The sequence below is a fragment of the Narcine bancroftii genome, chromosome 12, assembly GCF_036971445.1.
Source record: "Narcine bancroftii isolate sNarBan1 chromosome 12, sNarBan1.hap1, whole genome shotgun sequence".
In the NCBI taxonomy this organism is placed as follows: Eukaryota; Metazoa; Chordata; class Chondrichthyes; order Torpediniformes; family Narcinidae; genus Narcine; species Narcine bancroftii.
The window spans coordinates 81326039-81343614 of record NC_091480.1 but is presented as its reverse complement, the minus strand read 5'-3'; the positions used below and the strand labels follow the sequence as shown (position 1 = coordinate 81343614).

The following is a 17576-nucleotide window of genomic DNA, read 5'->3' as shown; positions in this document are numbered from 1 at the left end:
GGGTGGGAGGAGGCGTATGTGGGCAGCTGTGGGAGTCGGTGGGTTTGCAGTAGACGTCAGAATTTTGCATATTTGCTGAGATGGAGATCCAGAAAGGGGAGAGAAGTTTCAGAAATGCTCCACGAATTTCTGATCAGGGTGGAGGTTAGCAGAAAGTTAATGAATTTGAGGTTCGGCAGGAAACAGCTCCAATACAGTCATTGATGTAATGGAGGAAGAAATGGGGATGGTGCGAGGCTAGATTTAGGACAAAGGCTATTCCATGTAGCCAACAAAACCTCTGGTCTATTTGGATCCACGTGAGTACCCGTGGTTGCACCTGTGATTTAAAGGAAATGACAAGCATCAAAAGAGGGTATTGAGAGTCAGAACAAGTTCTGGTGCACATTCTGTTTTCTCCTACACAATCCAGTTTACAACCTCTCCATGGATACCAAGTGTCATAACCTTCTGAACTAACCTCCCATGTGGGACCTTGTCAAAAGCTTTACTAAAGTCTATAGAGGCAATATCCTTAGCTTTTCTTCATCTACCTTCTTGTTAACATCCTCAAAAAGCTCTACAAAATTCATTAAACACACAAATCCATGCTGACTGGTTCCAGCCAGCCCATGGCTGTCCCATAGGAACATAGGAAGTAGGAACAGGAGTAGGCCAAAAATGGCCCATCGAGCCTGCTCCGCCATTCAATACGATCATGGCTGATCTAATTTATGACCTAACTCCACCTACCTGCCTTCTCCCCATATCTCCTAATTCCTCTATCATGTAAAAATTGATCTAACCGAATTTTAAATATGTTTAATGAGGCAGCCTCAACCACTTCCCTGGTTAGAGAATTCCAAACACCATATATCATGTTTCCCAGAACTCACTCCAACAACTCAACCACCATTGACGCCAGGGAAGAATAACTAGTCTCCCCTGACAACCACCATCAAAATTTCCTTCCTCGGGCTGGTTCTGCCACTTCCTTCACATCGGAGTTAATTTTAAGCAGGATTCCTATTACATCCTGCCTTTTTTTGTTCAGCACCAACCTAAATTTATCACAATAGGAAGTGGTTGGCCTTCACCTGTGTTCACCTGTTCTGTGGGGGTATACATTTGGACACTGTCTCAACCACATCCTCTGTCAATGCAGAGCAGATGAGCAGATGTGAGTACAACTACAGATTTGGGCCACAGCTCAGAAAACGATGCAACTTTCACTGTATCAGCAACAAGAGTGAAAACTGATGGGAAAGCACACTTCACCAAGGGAATCTGCAGCTTTGCAGGATGGACATAGTATTGAAAAAGTAAAGGATAGGGAAGGAGAAATTGGAGTGGAAGATCAAAGCCAGAAATGCAAGAGTCATAAAGTAATGAAACAGTCCTTTTGGCTCAACTTGTCCACATTGATTCTCTGAATGTCCGATATTCCTGCTTTTGGTTCTTACCCATGCATTTGTCAAAATGTCTTTTAAGTGTTGCAATTGTACCTCTATCTACCGCCTCCTCTGGCAGCTCGTTCCACACACCACTCTGTGAAAAAGTTACCTCTCATATCTCCTTTAAATCTTTCCCTTCTCAATTTAAACATAAGCTCTCTAGTTTTTACCCTGGGGAAAAAGAACATCCATCTTATCTACGCCGTTCATGATTTTATCTAACTCTGTACGGTCACCCGTCAGCTTCCTATGGCTCCAAGGGAAAAAGACCAAATTGTCTAGAATCTCCTTATTATTCAAGCCCTCCTGTCCCAGTAACATCCTTACGAATATTTTCTGTATCTTTTCCACCTTTCTGACATCCCTCCCATAGCTGGGCAACCAGAACTGTACACAATCCTCCTTCAAATTTCTGTCTTGGAGCCTCCATGTTGATGCAATCACGAAGAAGGCTCAACCACTATTCTTTTTAAGGATTGAGGAGATTTGGTATGTCATTAAAGACTCTCATTCGATGTTGGAGATGAAGTCGCTCCAATGAATGTTGAGGATGGAGCGGAGACAACGCTGGTGGAAGCGTTCTAGGAGCCGTAGGTGATGGCGGTAAAGGACCCATGATTCGGAGCCGAACAGGAGTGTGGGTATGACAACGGCTCTGTATACGCTAATCTTTGTGAGGTTTTTCAGTTGATTGTTATTCCAGACTCTTTTGTGTAGTCTTCGCTATTTGCCTTGGCGAGTCTGTAGTCTATCTCGTTGTCGATCCTTGCATCCGATGAAATGGTGCAGCCAAGATAGGTAAACTGGTTGACCGTTTTGAGTTTTGTGTGCCCGATGGAGATGTGGGGGGGCTGGTAGTCATGGTGGGGAGCTGGCTGATGGAGGACCTCAGTTTTCTTCAGGCTGACTTCTAGGCCAAACATTTTGGCAGTTTCCGCAAAACAGGACGTCAAGCGCTGAAGAGCTGGCTCTGAATGGGCAACTAAAGCGGCATCGTCTGCAAAAGTAGTTCATGGACAAGTTGCTCTTGTGTCTTGGTGTGAGCTTGCAGGCGCCTCAGGTTGAAGAGACTGCCATCAGTGCGGTACCGGATGTAAACAGCGTCTTCATTGGCTTGTTTCAGCATCATGCTGAAGAAGATTGAAAAGAGGGATGGTGCGAGAAAGCAGCCTTGCTTCACGCCATTGTTAATGGAGAAGGGTTCAGAGAGCTCATTGCTGTATCTGACCCGACCTTGTTGGTTTTCGTGCAGTTGGATAACCATGTTGAGGTACTCGAGATGGCAGAGGCCGACAGCATCGAATTCGTGCTGCTGAAGATCAAACTGCACTGGGTAGGTCACGACTCCAGAATGGAGGACCATCGCCTTCCCAAGATCGTGTTATATGGCGAGCTCTCCACTGGCCACCGAGACAGAGGTGCACCAAAGAAGAGGTACAAGGACTGCCTAAAGAAAGCTCTTGGTGCCTGCCACATTGACCACCGCCAGTGGGCTGATATCACCTCAATCCGTGCATCTTGGTGCCTAACAGTTCGGCAGGCAGCAACCTCCTTTGAAGAAGACCGCAGAGCCCACCTCACTGTCAAAAGACAAAGGAGGAAAAACCCAACACCCAACCCCAACCAACCAATTTTATCTTGCAACCGCTGCAACCGTGTCTGCCTGTCCCGCATTGGACTTGTCAGCCACAAACGAGCCTGCAGCTAACGTGGTCATTACCCCTCCATAAATCTTCATCCGTGAAGCCAAGCCAAAGAAAGACTCTCAGAAACGTCTACAAGAATACCATGGAGAACATTCTGGATGGTTGCATCACTGTCTGGTATGGAAGTGCCAATGCTCAGGACAAGAAAAAACCCCAGAGGGTTGTCAACTCGGCCTGCGACATCCACAACTATGGATGGGCACCTCCCCTCACTCCATTGAGGACATCTACAAGAGGCGGTATTTTAAGAAAGCAGCCTCTATCGTCAAGGACCCCCACCACCCAGCCATACCCTCTTCACTCTTCTACCACAGGGAAAAAGGTACAGGAGCCTAAAGATGAACACTCAGCGGCACATACCGCTGCCATCAGCTTCCTCAATGAACCACAGACATTTGCCTTACTTTATTTTTTTTTCTTGCGCTATTTTTATTTATTTGTAAGGTGATTTCTACGAATGTTTGCTCTGTGCTGTTGCTGCAATTTTGTGATATGTTCTTGACAATAAATTCTGATTCTAAAGTGTGGGCTCACCTATGTCCAGTACAGTTGTAATGTAGGTAGGCATATCAAATACCATCTTCTCCACCCTATGTACCAGAGTTGCTACTTTCAGGGAACTACATTCTTGTACTCATTGGTCATCGGGCTGCTGCTGCTCGGAGGATAGCAGAGTCGGGATTCCCAAGGTGACCGTTGGAGGAGGGGTGAAGAGAGACTACTAGAGGAGTGAGTAAATTACCTGAAGGCCTATAAAAGGAATGATAGATGAGGGAGCGGCCAGCGAGGAGTGGCTCAGTGAGTGAGTGGGGCAGTAAAGGAGTGGAGACTTGAGACTTTGGCTTGAAGGACAGTGGGGCAGTGAAGGAGTGGAGACTTGAGACTTTGGTTTGAGGGACAGTGGAGCAGTGAAGGAGTGGAGACTTGAGACTTTGGCTCGAGGGACTTCGGTGAGCAGGGGCTAAGAAGGAACTCCCTGTGTGGTAAGGTGTCCTTTTTGGTTAGTCTTTTAGTATTATTTGTTTAGTATTTCTTTAAAATAACCTATATATATTAAGAAGGGAGGTAATGGAGTCAGCTGGGGTAGTCAAGTGCTCCAATTGTGGGATGTGGGAAGTCGGAGACAGCACAGCTGTTCCTGACGACTACACCTGCAAAAGGTGCATCCAATTGCAACTCATGAGCAACCGTGTTAGGGAGCTTGAGTTGCAATTGCATGAACTGAGGGAAGCAGAAGCAGTGAAAGAGAGGAGTTACAGGGAGACAGTCACCCCTAGAAGGCAGGAGTCAGGGAATTGGGTGACTGTGAGGAAAGGAGGGAGAGTGCTAGTGCAGAGTACCCCTGTGGAAGTGCCCCTCAGCAACATGTATTCGGCACTGGATACTGCTGCGGGGCAACAGCCTATCAGGGACGAGTCGTGGAGGTCAGGTCTCTGGCACAGGGGCTGCCCCTGAGGCTCAGAAGGAAAGGAGGGATAAGAACAGGGTAATTGTGGTTGGGGACTCACTTGTCAGAGGGACAGATAGGAGGTTTGTTGGATGAGATCAGGGATCCAGGTTGGTTTGTTGCCTCCTTGGTGCTAGGGTCCGGGGATGTCTCTGATCGAGTTCACAGAATTCTGCAAGGGGAAGGTGAGCAGCCAGAAGTCGTGGTCCATGTGGGGATCAATGACTTAGTTAGAAATGGGGATGAGGTCCTGAAACAGGAATATATAAAATTAGGCAGGAAGTTAAAAAACAGGACCTCTAAGGTAGTAATCTCTGGATTTCTGCCGGTGTCACGCGCTAGAGAGGGCAGTAATAGGAGGATGTGGAGGATGAATGCGTGGCTAAAGAGTTGGTGCAGGGGGCAGGGGATAAGATTTTGGATCATTGGGATCTCTTCTGGGGAAGGTCAGACCTGTACAAAAGGGACAGACTCCACTTGAACTGGAGGGGGACCAATATCCCGGCAAGCAGATTTGCTAGAGCTGTGGGGGAGGGTTTAAACTAGCTTGGCAGGGGGCTGGGGAGCAGAGTTTGTGAGCAGTGTCTAGGGCATGACCACCTAGTTAAGAATGATAAAGATAACAAAGGAAGGATGGAGGTTAAGGTAAAAGGTAGAAAAGGTAATATATGTGAGGGTCATTCTCTGAAATACATGTACTTTAATGCAAGAAGCATAGTGAACAAGGTAGATGAGCTTAGAGCATGGATTGGCACTTGGAATCATGATGTTGTGGCAATTAGTGAGACCTGGTTACAGGAGGGACAGGACTGGCAACTAAATATTCCAGAATACAAATGTTTTAGATGTGATAGAACAGGGGGTAAAAAAGGGGGAGGATTTGCTCTGCTTGTTAAGGAGGACATTACTGCTGTGAGGCGGCAGGATGGTTTGGAGGGATCGTCCAGTGAGGCTGTTTGGGTGGAATTGAGGGGTGGAGGAGGCATGAGGGTACTAATAGGAGTGTATTATAGACCACCAAATGGGCCAAGAAAATTGGAAGAACAAATTTGTAAGGAGATAGCATATATGTGTAATAAACATAATGTAGTGATCATGGGAAATTTTAACTTCCCTCACATTGATTGGGATACCCATACAGTAAGAGGGCTAGATGGGCTAGAGTTTGTCAAATGTGTACAAGATAGTTTTCTTAATCAATACGTAGAGGAACCGACTCGGGAAAATGTAATACTGGATTTCCTATTAGGGAACAAGATAGGTCAGGTGTCTGAGGTTAATGTTGGAGAACAAATTGGGTCTAGTGATTTAGGGTAGCTTTAGGGAAGAGCAAAGAAGGGCCTAAAGTTGAGGTTCTGGATTGGAGAAAAACAAATTTTGAAGGAGTAAGAATGGCTTTGGGGAGTATTGAGTGGGACATGATTTTTTTCAGGAAAGGATGTAAATGAAAAGTGGAGAATATTCAAAGAAGAAATTTTGCGAGTACAGAGTAGTTATGTCCCAGTCTGGATCAAAGGAAAGGCTGGAAGTCATAGGGAGCCTTGGTTTTTGAGGAATATTAGAAATTTGGTTAGGAGAAAGAGGGAGGTGTACAAGAGGTATAAACAGCAGGGTGATGAGAAATTGAAAGAGGACTACAAGGAGTGTAGAAAAAACCTTAAGAAATAAATTAGAAAGGCCAAAAAGAGACACAAAGAGGCTTTGGCAGACAGAGTAAGAATAAATCCAAAGGGTTTCTATAGGTACATTAAAAGTAAAAGATTAGTGAGGGATAGAATTGGACCCCTTGTAGATAGGGAGGGTAGGCAATGTGAGATGGGGGAACTTTTAAATGATTTCTTTTCCTCGGTATTCACTAAGGAAAAAAATATTGTACCAGTTGAAGTAAAGAAAAAGAGTGGGGAGGTCATGAATCATTTAAGGATAACCGAGGAGGTAGAAATGGCAGTGTTAAAAAAGATAAAGGTGGACAAATCTCCGGGTCCGGTCAAAGTATTTCCAGGACGCAGGGAGGCTAGTGAACAGATAGTCGGGCCATTAACAGAGATATTTAGGATGTCACTGGTTATGGGGGTAGTGCCAGAGGATTGGAGGGTGACTCGTTGTTCTGCTGTTTAAGAAAGGGTCCAAATGTAAGCCTGGAAATTATAGACCTGTGAGTCTGACGTCTGTGGTGGGTAAGTTGATGGAAAGCGTTCTGAAGGATGGCATTTACAAATATTTGGATGAACAGGGATTGATAGGTAGTAGTCAGCATGGTTTTGTCAGGGGTAGATCATGCTTAACAAACCTTATAGACTTTTTCGAGGGGGTTACAAAAAAGATTGATGAAGGGAAGGCTGTGAATGTTGTGTATTTAGACTTTAGTAAAGCTTTTGACAAATTCCCCACAGGAGGTTAGGAAAAATGGTGGAGGCATTTGGTATAAATAAGGAGGTAGTGAAATGGATTCAGCAATGGTTGGATGGGAGGTGTCAGAGAGTAGTGGTAAAAAATTGTTTGTCAAATTGGAGCCCGGTGACTAGTGGAGCTCCTCAGGGATTGGTCCTGGGTCCACTATTGTTTGTTATATATATAACGATCTGGAAGAAGGGGTGGTGAATTGGATAAGTAAGTTTGCAGATGATACAAAGATTGGTGGTATTGTGGATAGTAAGGAAGCTTAAAAAGAGATATAGGAAAGCTAGAGGAGTGGGTTGAGAAATGGCTGATGGAATTTAATACGGATAAGTGTGAAGTGTTGCATTTTGGAAAGGCAAATCAAAATAGGTCATGTACATTGAATGGTAGACAATTGAGGAGTGCAGAGCAACAAAGGGATTTAGGAGTTATGGTAAATTGATACTCAGGTAGATAGAGTGGTGAAGAAGGCATTTGGAATGTTGGCCTTCATAAATCGGAGTATTGAATTCAAGAGTTGGGATGTTATGATGAAATTGTACAAAGCATTGGTGAGGCCAAATTTGGAATACTGTGTGCAGTTTTGGTCACCAAATTTTAGGAAAGATATAAACAAAATAGAGAGTGCAGAGAAGGTTCATGAGAATGTTGACAGGATGTCAGGGATTGAGTTACAGAGAAAGGTTGAGCAGCCTGGGGCTTTTTTCTCTGGAGCGTAGAAGATTGAGGGGGGATTTGATGGAGGTGTTCAAGATTTTAAAAGGGACAGAGAGAGTCAACGTGGATAGGCTTTTTCAATTAAGAATGGGGGATATTCAAACCAGAGGCCATGGTTTGAGATTGAAAGGGGAAAATTATAAGGGGAACATGAGGGGAAATTTCTTCACGCAAAGGGTGGTTGGGATGTGGAATAAGCTTCCGGCGGAGGTGGTTGAAGCAGGAACATTATTTACATTTAGGGAAAGACTGGATAATTACATGGAGGGGAGAGGATTGGAGGGATATGGACCAGGTTCTGGTCAGTGGGACTAGGAGGGTGGGGATTTGTCCGGCATGGACTAGTAGGGCCAAACTGGCCTGTTCTGTGCTGTATATGGTTATACTGTTTTACCTTCAAGGCCATGCTATTCATTGTCTGGTTTAACTTCTCAATACTTTTCCCATTTCCAAGTTAAACTCCATCTTCTATTCCTTGACCACTTTCCCAGCTGATCGCTCGTAATCTGTGACCACTTTTACTACAACAAGAATTTTGGTATCATTCACAAGCTTACTAACCACGCTAACTACGTTGGCATCCAAGTCATTAACATAGTTGACAAGGAACAGAGGACCCATAATCGATCCCTGCAGTACACCATTGGTCACCAGTCTGAAAGACATTCTCCACCCAACTTTCTGACTTCCATCATCAAGCCAATCTTGTATCCAATTGGCTAGCTATCCCTGGATTCCATGTGTTCTAACCTTTTGGATCAGCCCACCATGTGGATCCTTGTCAGAAGTCTCAGTAAGGTCCATGTAGAGATTGATTCTCTTGGTCATCTCTTCAAATAAAATCCTCAAATTTGTGAGGCACGATTTTCCACACATAAAACCATGCTGAAGATTATTGATAATGGTAGGGAAGTGGATGTTGTCTATATAAATTTTAGTAAAATATTTGGCAAGCATCCCCATAGTTGATTGATCCAGGAGATTAAGTAACATTGGATCCTTGGTGGATTGGATCCATGGTGAATTGGTGGATTGGATCCAAAATTGACTTGGTCACAGGGTGGTGGTGAAGGGCGTTTTTCTAATTGAAGGTCTATGACCAGTAGTGTTTCACAGTCTTGATTAAGCATTTTGACCCAAAATGTCAACGATTTCCTCCTCCTGCATCCACTTCTCCCCTTTAATGGTGTTCAATCTAAATTGTGTATTATTGACTGAAATAGAGGGCAAAATATATAGGGAAAGGTTGGACAAACTAGGATTGCTCTCTCTCGAGGATCAGAGGCTGGGGGGTGGGGGGAGATCTGATACAAGTTTATAAAATTATGAGAAGCATAAATATGGCAGACAGTCGGAATCATTAATTCCCAGGGTTAGAAAATGCTAAATACTAATGGAGGCTTGAATTCTTCTTCAAGGTATGAAAAAAAATGTTGGCAGGTGCCCAAACAAAATGATGGGGGGGGGGGGGGCAAGGGGAGGACCACAGTTCGAAAGGCAGGAGGGAATAGGTGGATAAGGAAGGGAGGGCACACCAGGAAGCAGGGGAAGGGGGGATAGTTCCATGAATGGAGATGGAAGGGGGTGGACAGCTGGAGGAAAGAAGACAGAGGGATGGGGAGGAAAGGAGAACAAGGTGTAGGCTAGCAGAAAACGGAATAGTCCATGTTAATGCCATCAAGTTGGAGAATGCCCATCTGTTCCTGTGCAGGACTGTTCTGTGTTCTGGATAAAACAAATCCAACAAGCCAGAGAGAGCAAGTGGCCGATCCATCCTGGCATTCCCTCACATATCCAGCATCACAAAGCCAGTCTCCAATCACAGTGATTCACATCACTGGATACTACAGGAGTTATGTGTCCAAATCAACTCCACTGCACTCCAAAATCAAGCTATTCCAGTCAGTAACAGCACTGAAATCTATCAGATAATGTGGAATGTTGAGCGGTTACATCCTGGACACCAAGGGGAGATCAGATCCAATCCCAGACAATTTCCAACTCATCAGTTTATTCCCAGTCATCAGCAAAGTGGCGGAAGCTATCATTAACGCCACCAATAACCGACTTACCAATGCCGAGATTGCGTTCCACTCCGTCCACTGGGTTTCAAACCTCATCATGATGGAGGAGCATAGAGTTTGATTCCAGAGGTACTTCACTCTGTGTAGCATGAAGAACAGGCATGAATGGTTGAAACGGAACTAAGGCTCTCACAACTCAGTGGGATGCGGTGGCGGGGAGGGGGGGGTGGTGTGGGGGGGCTGATGTTGGTGTTATTGCATTGGAGTGGTGTGGTCATCCAGTTCAGGGACTTTGGATACCACATGAATATAAGGAATAATGTTTCTTCACATTTACACAGAATCTCATCAGAAATGTTGCTCTGAGTTGTCTCAGTCCTACGATAGAAGCAAAAAGCTGATCAGAGAGATTCAGTCGTGGGATACTAAGCTAGTGGAACTTCCGTTTGAGAGTTTATAATACATTCAAGGCTTATAACCCTGGTCAAGGGATGAGAGAGCTTGAAGAGATGGCATGAATTGGAATATTTCAAATGACTGCAATTTGTACATTTTAACCTCAGAAAGTTGTTTTCAAATGTCCTTTACCAACCTCTAGAGGTGGGGACCTCAGAGGCTGAACATTAAAAGGGTCACACTCCAGGGAATTTGGGCATCAGTCCATGGGATGATATTTCTGAAAATAAATATCAGCAAATGGAAAATGATGACATTTTATCTAAACAAATGAGCAAATGATTCAGTTTGTATGTGTGGTACTTTGACAGCTGATAAAGAAGATATGGGTTCTTCCCCCTGGCTCTGTGGCAGTGTTGACGGTGGAGGTGAACAATAATTCCCTCCCAATTATGCTGCAGTGGTTATGTGATTGGCCTAGCAACCTGCAGGCATCAGTTAACAATCCAGAGATTGAAAATCAAACATAAACTATGTGCAGTAGAACACCTGGTATCTGGCAGTAGAACACCTGGTATCAGGGGATTGGTAGATGCCAGGTAAGCAAGTTTTCTAGTTGCTCAAAACTCACTCTCACAATGCCTAACTAACACACCTGTATTAAGAATAAATAGTTTAATAGACAATCTTCACTTGCATGAATATATAAACAAAGCATTTTACTTTTTTATCCCCCAGTCACATTCTATGAAAACATTTAACTGTCACTGCATCTGCAGGTTCCTCACCCTCCAAGGAACCGCCTGAAAGACAAACTATAACATTACAGATAATTAGACCCCCTCCAATCAAGGTTCCAGATAAAGCATTACTAATATACTTAATAATATACCAATAAAGACTCTTACTGAGCAGGAATAAGGAGACACTATAAGAGAGTCACCCCAAGGGCGATTGGCATCAACCAGCTCTACATCCTGGCGACACCATTGCACAACTTTATTCAAACATCTTCTACAAGCAAAGAACAACCAAAGCACACCACTGGCTGAATATTTGCTCCCATTTTCACCAAAAGTTTACATGTTACTTCAGAGAACATTTATTTTAAAAATTTTAAACATTTACACGTGCTCCTCAACTTACAATGGGGTTGCATTCCTGAAAAAACATCGCAAGCTGAAAAAATTGTAAGGAAAAAAAGAATACAGGTCTACCTTGTATAACACCGACAGCATTGTATCAGTCCCCACACTGATCCCAGTGCCCAGCTCTCCTCTGACAGCAATGTATCAGTACCCACACTGATCCCAGAGCCCAGCTCGCCCCTGACAGCACTGTATCAGTCCCCACACTGATTCAAGAGCCCAGCTCTCCCCTGATAGCACTGTATCAGTCCCCACACTGATCCCAGAGCCCAGGTCTCCCCTGACAGCACTGTATCAGTTCCCACACTGATCCCAGAACCCAGCTCTCCCCTAACAGCACTGTATCAGTTCCCACAGATTCCAGAGCCAAGCTCTCCCCTGACAGCACTGTATCAGTCCCCACACTGAACCCAGAGCCCAGAACTCCCCTGACAGCACTGTATCAGTCCCCACACTGAACCCAGAGCCCAGCTCTCCCCTGACAGCACTGTATCAGTCCCCACACTGAACCCAGAGCCCAGCTCTCCCCTGACAGCACTGTATCAGTCCCCACACTGAACCCAGAGCCCAGATCTCCCCTGACAGCACTGTATCAGTCCCCACACTGAACCCAGAGCCCAGCTCTCCCCTGACAGCACTGTATCAGTCCCCACACTGAACCCAGAGCCCAGCTCTCCCCTGACAGCACTGTATCAGTCCCCACACTGAACCCAGAGCCCAGCTCTCCCCCGACAGCACTTTATCAGTCCCCACACTGATTTTAGAGCCAAGCTCTCCCCTGACAGCACTTTATCAGTCCCCACACTGAACCCAGAGCCCAGATCTCCCCTGACAGCAATGTATCAGTCCCCACACTGAACCCAGAGCCCAGCTCTCCCCTGACAGCACTGTATCAGTCCCCACACTGATCCCAGAGCCCAGGTCTCCCCTGACAGCAATGTATCAGTTCCCACAGATTCCAGAGCCCAGCTATCCCCTGACAGCACTGTATCAGTCCACACACTGATCCCAGAGCCCAGATCTCCCCTGACAGCACTGTATCAGTCCCCACACTGAACCCAGAGCCCAGATCTCCCCTGACAGCACTGTATCAGTCCCCACACTGAACCCAGAGCCCAGCTATCCCCTGACAGCACTGTATCAGTCCCCACACTGAACCCAGAGCCCAGCTCTCCCCTGATAGCACTGTATCAGTCCCCACACTGAACCCAGAGCCCAGCTCTCCCCTGACAGCACTTTATCAGTCCCCACACTGATTCCAGAGCCCAGCTCTCCCCTGACAGCACTTTATCAGTCCCCACACTGAACCCAGAGCCCAGATCTCCCCTGACAGCAATGTATCAGTCCCCACACTGAACCCAGAGCCTAGATCTCCCCTGACAGCACTGTATCAGTCCCCACACTGAACCCAGAGCCCAGCTTCTCCTGACAGCACTGTGTCAGTCCCCACACTGAACCCAGAGCCCAGCTCTCCCCTGACAGCACTGTATCAGTCCCCACACTGAATCCAGACCCCAGCTCTCCACTGACAGCACTGTATCAGTCCCCACACTGATTCCAGAGCCCAGCTCTCCCCTGACAGCACTGTATCAGTCCCCACACTGAACCCAGAGCCCAGATCTCCCCTGACAGCACTGTATCAGTCCCCACACTGAACCCAGAGCCCAGATCTCCCCTGACAGCAATGTATCAGTCCCCACACTGATTCAAGAGCCCAGCTCTCCCCTGACAGCACTGTATCAGTCCCCACACTGAACCCAGAGCCCAGATCTCCCCTGACAGCATTGTATCAGTCCCCACACTGATCCCAGAGCCCAGATCTCCCCTGAGGCACTGTATCAGTCTCCACACTGAACCCGGAGCCCAGATCTCCCCTGACAGCACTGTATCAGTCCCCACACTGAACCCAGAGCCCAGATCTCCCCTGACAGCACTGTATCAGTCCCCACACTGAACCCAGAGCCCAGCTCTCCCCTGACAGCACTGTATCAGTCCCCACACTGAACCCAGAGCCCAGATCTCCCCTGACAGCACTGTATCAGTCCCCACACTGAACCCAGAGCCCAGCTCTCCCCTGACAGCACTGTATCAGTCCCCACACTGAACCCAGAGCCCAGATCTCCCCTGACAGCACTGTATCAGTCCCCACTCTGAACCCAGAGCCCAGCTCTCCCCTGACACCACTGTATCAGTCCCCACTCTGAACCCAGAGCCCAGCTCTCCCCTGACAGCACTGTATCAGTCCCCACACTGAACCCAGAGCCCAGATCTCCCCTGACAGCACTGTATCAGTCCCCACACTGAACCCAGAGCCTACATCTCCCCTGACAGCACTGTATCTGTCCCCACACTGAACCCAGAGCCCAGATCTCCCCTGACAGCACTGTATCAGTCCCCACACTGAACCCAGAGCCCAGCTCTCCCCTGACAGCACTGTATCAGTCCCCACACTGAACCCAGAGCCCAGCTCTCCACTGACAGCACTGTATCAGTCCCCACACTGAACCCAGAGCCCAGCTCTCCCCTGACAGCACTGTATCAGTCCCCACACTGAACCCAGTGCCCAGCTCTCCCCTGACAGCACTGTATCAGTCCCCACACTGAACCCAGAGCCCAGCTCTCCCCTGACAGCACTGTATCAGTCCCCACACTGAACCCAGAGCCCAGCTCGCCCCTGACAGCACTGTATCAGTCCCCACATTGATTCCAGAGCCCAGCTCTCCCCTGACAGCACTGTATCAGTCCCCACACTGAACCCAGAGCCCAGCTCTCCCCTGACAGCACTGTATCAGTCCCCACACTGATTCCAGAGCCCAGCTCTCCCCTGACAGCACTGTATCAGTCCCCACACTGAACCCAGAGCCCAGATCTCCCCTGACAGCAATGTATCAGTCCCCACACTGAACCCAGAGCTCAGATCTCCCCTGACAGCACTGTATCAGTCCCCACACTGAACCCAGAGCCCAGCTCTCCCCTGACAGCACTGTATCAGTCCCCACACTGAACCCAGAGCCCAGATCTCCCCTGACAGCACTGTATCAGTCCCCACACTGATCCCAGAGCCCAGTTCTCCCCTGACAGCACTGAATCAGTTCCCACAGATTCCAGAGCCCAGCTCTCCCCTGACAGCACTGTATCAGTCCCCACACTGAACCCAGAGCCCAGATCTCCCCTGACAGCACTGTATCAGTCCCCACACTGAACCCAGAGCCCAGCTCTCCCCTGACAGCACTGTATCAGTCCCCACACTGAACCCAGAGCCCAGCTCTCCCCTGACAGCACTGTATCAGTCCCCACACTGAACCCAGAGCCCAGCTCTCCCCTGACAGCACTTTATCAGTCCCCACACTGATTCCAGCGCCCAGCTCTCCCCTGACAGCACGGCATCAGTGTGACCATCAGCTAGAAACATCTTTCCTCTCCTGTCCTCCTCTCCATGTCCAATGGTGACCTTTGGTTCTCCTCCCCCTGAACTTTCTTCCTTCTCCCCAGGTCTTTGAATTCAGGTTCCTCCCAGCTTTTAACTCATATATTGAAGAAGGGCACAGGCCCAAAATGCTCCTTCAAGTTCATTATCATCCGATTGTTCAAGTACAACCCAACGAAACAGCGTTCTCCGGTCCTCAGTGCAAAAAAAACATTCAGACACACATACAGACAAAAGATACTTATGAAGAGCATATATACATTATAGAAAAAAATTGTTTTGCTAAATTAATAGTAGTCTCAAAGGGTTAGTATGAACAGTTCATTTGCTTGTTCAGCAGTCTCACTGCCTATGGGAAGAAGCTGTTCCTCAGCCTTGCAGTCTGATGCTCCTGTATCCCTCTCCTGATGGAGAGTCGCTGGAAGATATGCTTCATGCAAGGTGGTAGGGGTCCTCATGATCCCATATGTTAAATATCTTTACCCCCTTTGGCCGCTGCAAGACCTGCTGCGTTCCTCCAGCATTTCTTTGTTTCTACTGGAAACAACAGGACGTCACTTTTCTTCTTAAATCACTTTCAAGGGAAGGAGGGGATCTGCTGTCCCTAGACAGCCTGATGGCTGAAGTGGTGCCATGTCCAAAGCAGCGACACAAACCACTGCCTTAAAAGGGCTTCAGCGTTGAAGGGGGTAACTCACTTTCACTGTGTTTAGCAGTGGCCTTGCCAGGAAGACCCCATCCCGCAAGTGCATAAATAGAACAAGCGTTTCCTTACACAACTTCAGGATATCATAGCCCAGGTCTCAGTAACCGAGCAGCTCAATCCCCGGGTGAGAGGCCGCATCAGCAAGGAACAGAATGAAGTTCTATCGCCACTGCTGCCATCAGGAAAGAGGTTTAGGTGCCACAAGACTCACACCACCAGGTTCAGAAACAGCTGCTGCCCCTCCACCATCAGACTCCTCAACGACAAACTCAATCAGGAACTCATTTAAGGACCCTTATTTTTTTCCCAATCTCTGTATGCACAGTGTGTTTACATTTTATTTGTTTACATGTTTTTTTCCTCTACCAACAAGTGGTTATTCTTCCTCCCACAAGAAAAAGAATCTCAAGGCTGTATGTGATGTCGTGTATGTACACTGACAATAAATTTGAAATCTGAAGTGTATTTGCCAACAACAGCCACATTCCAGCAGAGGGCAATGTTATCTCAATGCAATGCAATCAAGAATTCTGGACTGCTTCCAGAAACATCCATTTCCAGAGCTTTGTTCACAACCCGAGGATGCCCCACCAACCAAATACTTTATTTTCTGTTGCAGGAAACATGACCCTAGATCCCCATGACCCGTTTGCGGTCGGAGCTACATGGATCCAGGAATGTGATGGTCTAAGGTCACCCTGGATCGCCATCACCCTAGATTCCTGTGACACTAGGATCCCATTTGCCTTGCTTGATGATCAGAGTCCTTGGAATCCAAGGTGACCCAAGATCCTAGGAGACCGGGATCCCCGCAATCCCATCCACCAAGGAGGACAAATGGAGTAGTTCAACTAGCTCCAGGCTCCCGTCCACAACACACATCATTCCGAGTTGGAAATACACCAGCAATGTTGCTCTACCTGCTCATACTCAATGGCTACGTCAAGTCATGTTATATTTAAATTTAGAGAAGATTAGATGCTCAATTTCTGATTTGAATTCAAATTTTCTTTTCTTTTAAAAATATTTTTATTGATTTGATAGAGAGAAATATTACATTTTATATTGTCTACATATTATATTAGATGCATAGCTTTTCAATAATGCAATACAGAATATGAATCAGAAGTGATTTATACATCGTCTTGTACACAATGCTCGAATAAAATGGAAATTCCCTTATGAAAACTTCACTGTAATATTGCGACATATTCATTGTTGATTATCTAAATGGACTAAACTCTTCTACTTATAAAGAAACATTTAAAACCTTGCCCCCCCACCCCAATTCTAATCCACCCCTCCCACTAAACACAGTCACCAGCAAATAACATGTAAAGAATCAAGTCTTGGCTCCTGAACATCAGACAGGAAACCCCCAGAGCATCCCTACCTATGTATTCAAATTGTGATACTACTCCAAAAATGGGCCCCATATCTTGTCAAATTCAAACTTGGTCTCTTTAATGTTCTATCTGATATTCTCCAAACTCAACAAGACATAATATCCTATACCCATTGCGTGCGAGTTGGTGCTGTCTTTCCATTTCATCAAAATTGCTCTTCTTTTTGAATTAAGTTCAAGGAAATATTCTCCTCTTGGGAATAACCGAATGAAGCAATAAAAGGGCTCGGTTCCAATTTAATCTTAAGAATCTCTGATAAAGTTTGGAAGAATTGATGTCAAAATTCTTTTAGATTTGGACATTCCCAAAACATATGAATCAGAGAGGGCTCAAAGATTTTACATTTATCACATAGTGGATCCAGATCAAAATAAAAATGAGAGAGTTTAACTTTGGACATGTGTATTCGATGTTCCACTTTAAATTGTAATAAACAATGTTGTGCCCAGAATGAAGTATTATTAATCAGGTGGTATCCCGAGATGCTCAATTTCTGATTTGAATTTAAATTTTCAAACACTGTGGAGACCTTTTATGAATTATTTTTAGAATCTCTGATTTGGTATGAATGCAGAAGTGTTGACTAAAAAGATAATTTATCACTTTGGTAAGGAATTCTTTTCTCCTCTCTTTGCCAAACAGCCTCATTTTTTTTTGGTAGTGGTTTTAAATTCTCTTTTTGTAATTTGTTTAATTGAGAATGCGGGGTACCTTGGATGAACTGATCTGATCTAAGCGTTATGCATTTTTAAAAAACTTTTATTAT

At 46.1% G+C, this 17576-nt stretch overlaps 1 protein-coding gene across 1 annotated transcript in view; it reads right to left on the bottom strand.

Annotated features, from left to right (window-relative positions):
* ccr7 (chemokine (C-C motif) receptor 7) overlaps positions 1-17576 on the bottom strand; it is a 78704-nt gene that overhangs the window by 56902 nt on the left and 4226 nt on the right. The window contains exon 3 of the mRNA XM_069907168.1: positions 9776-9866. The gene's annotated coding sequence lies outside the window, so the exon portion shown is untranslated. The remainder of the gene's footprint in view (positions 1-9775; positions 9867-17576) is intronic.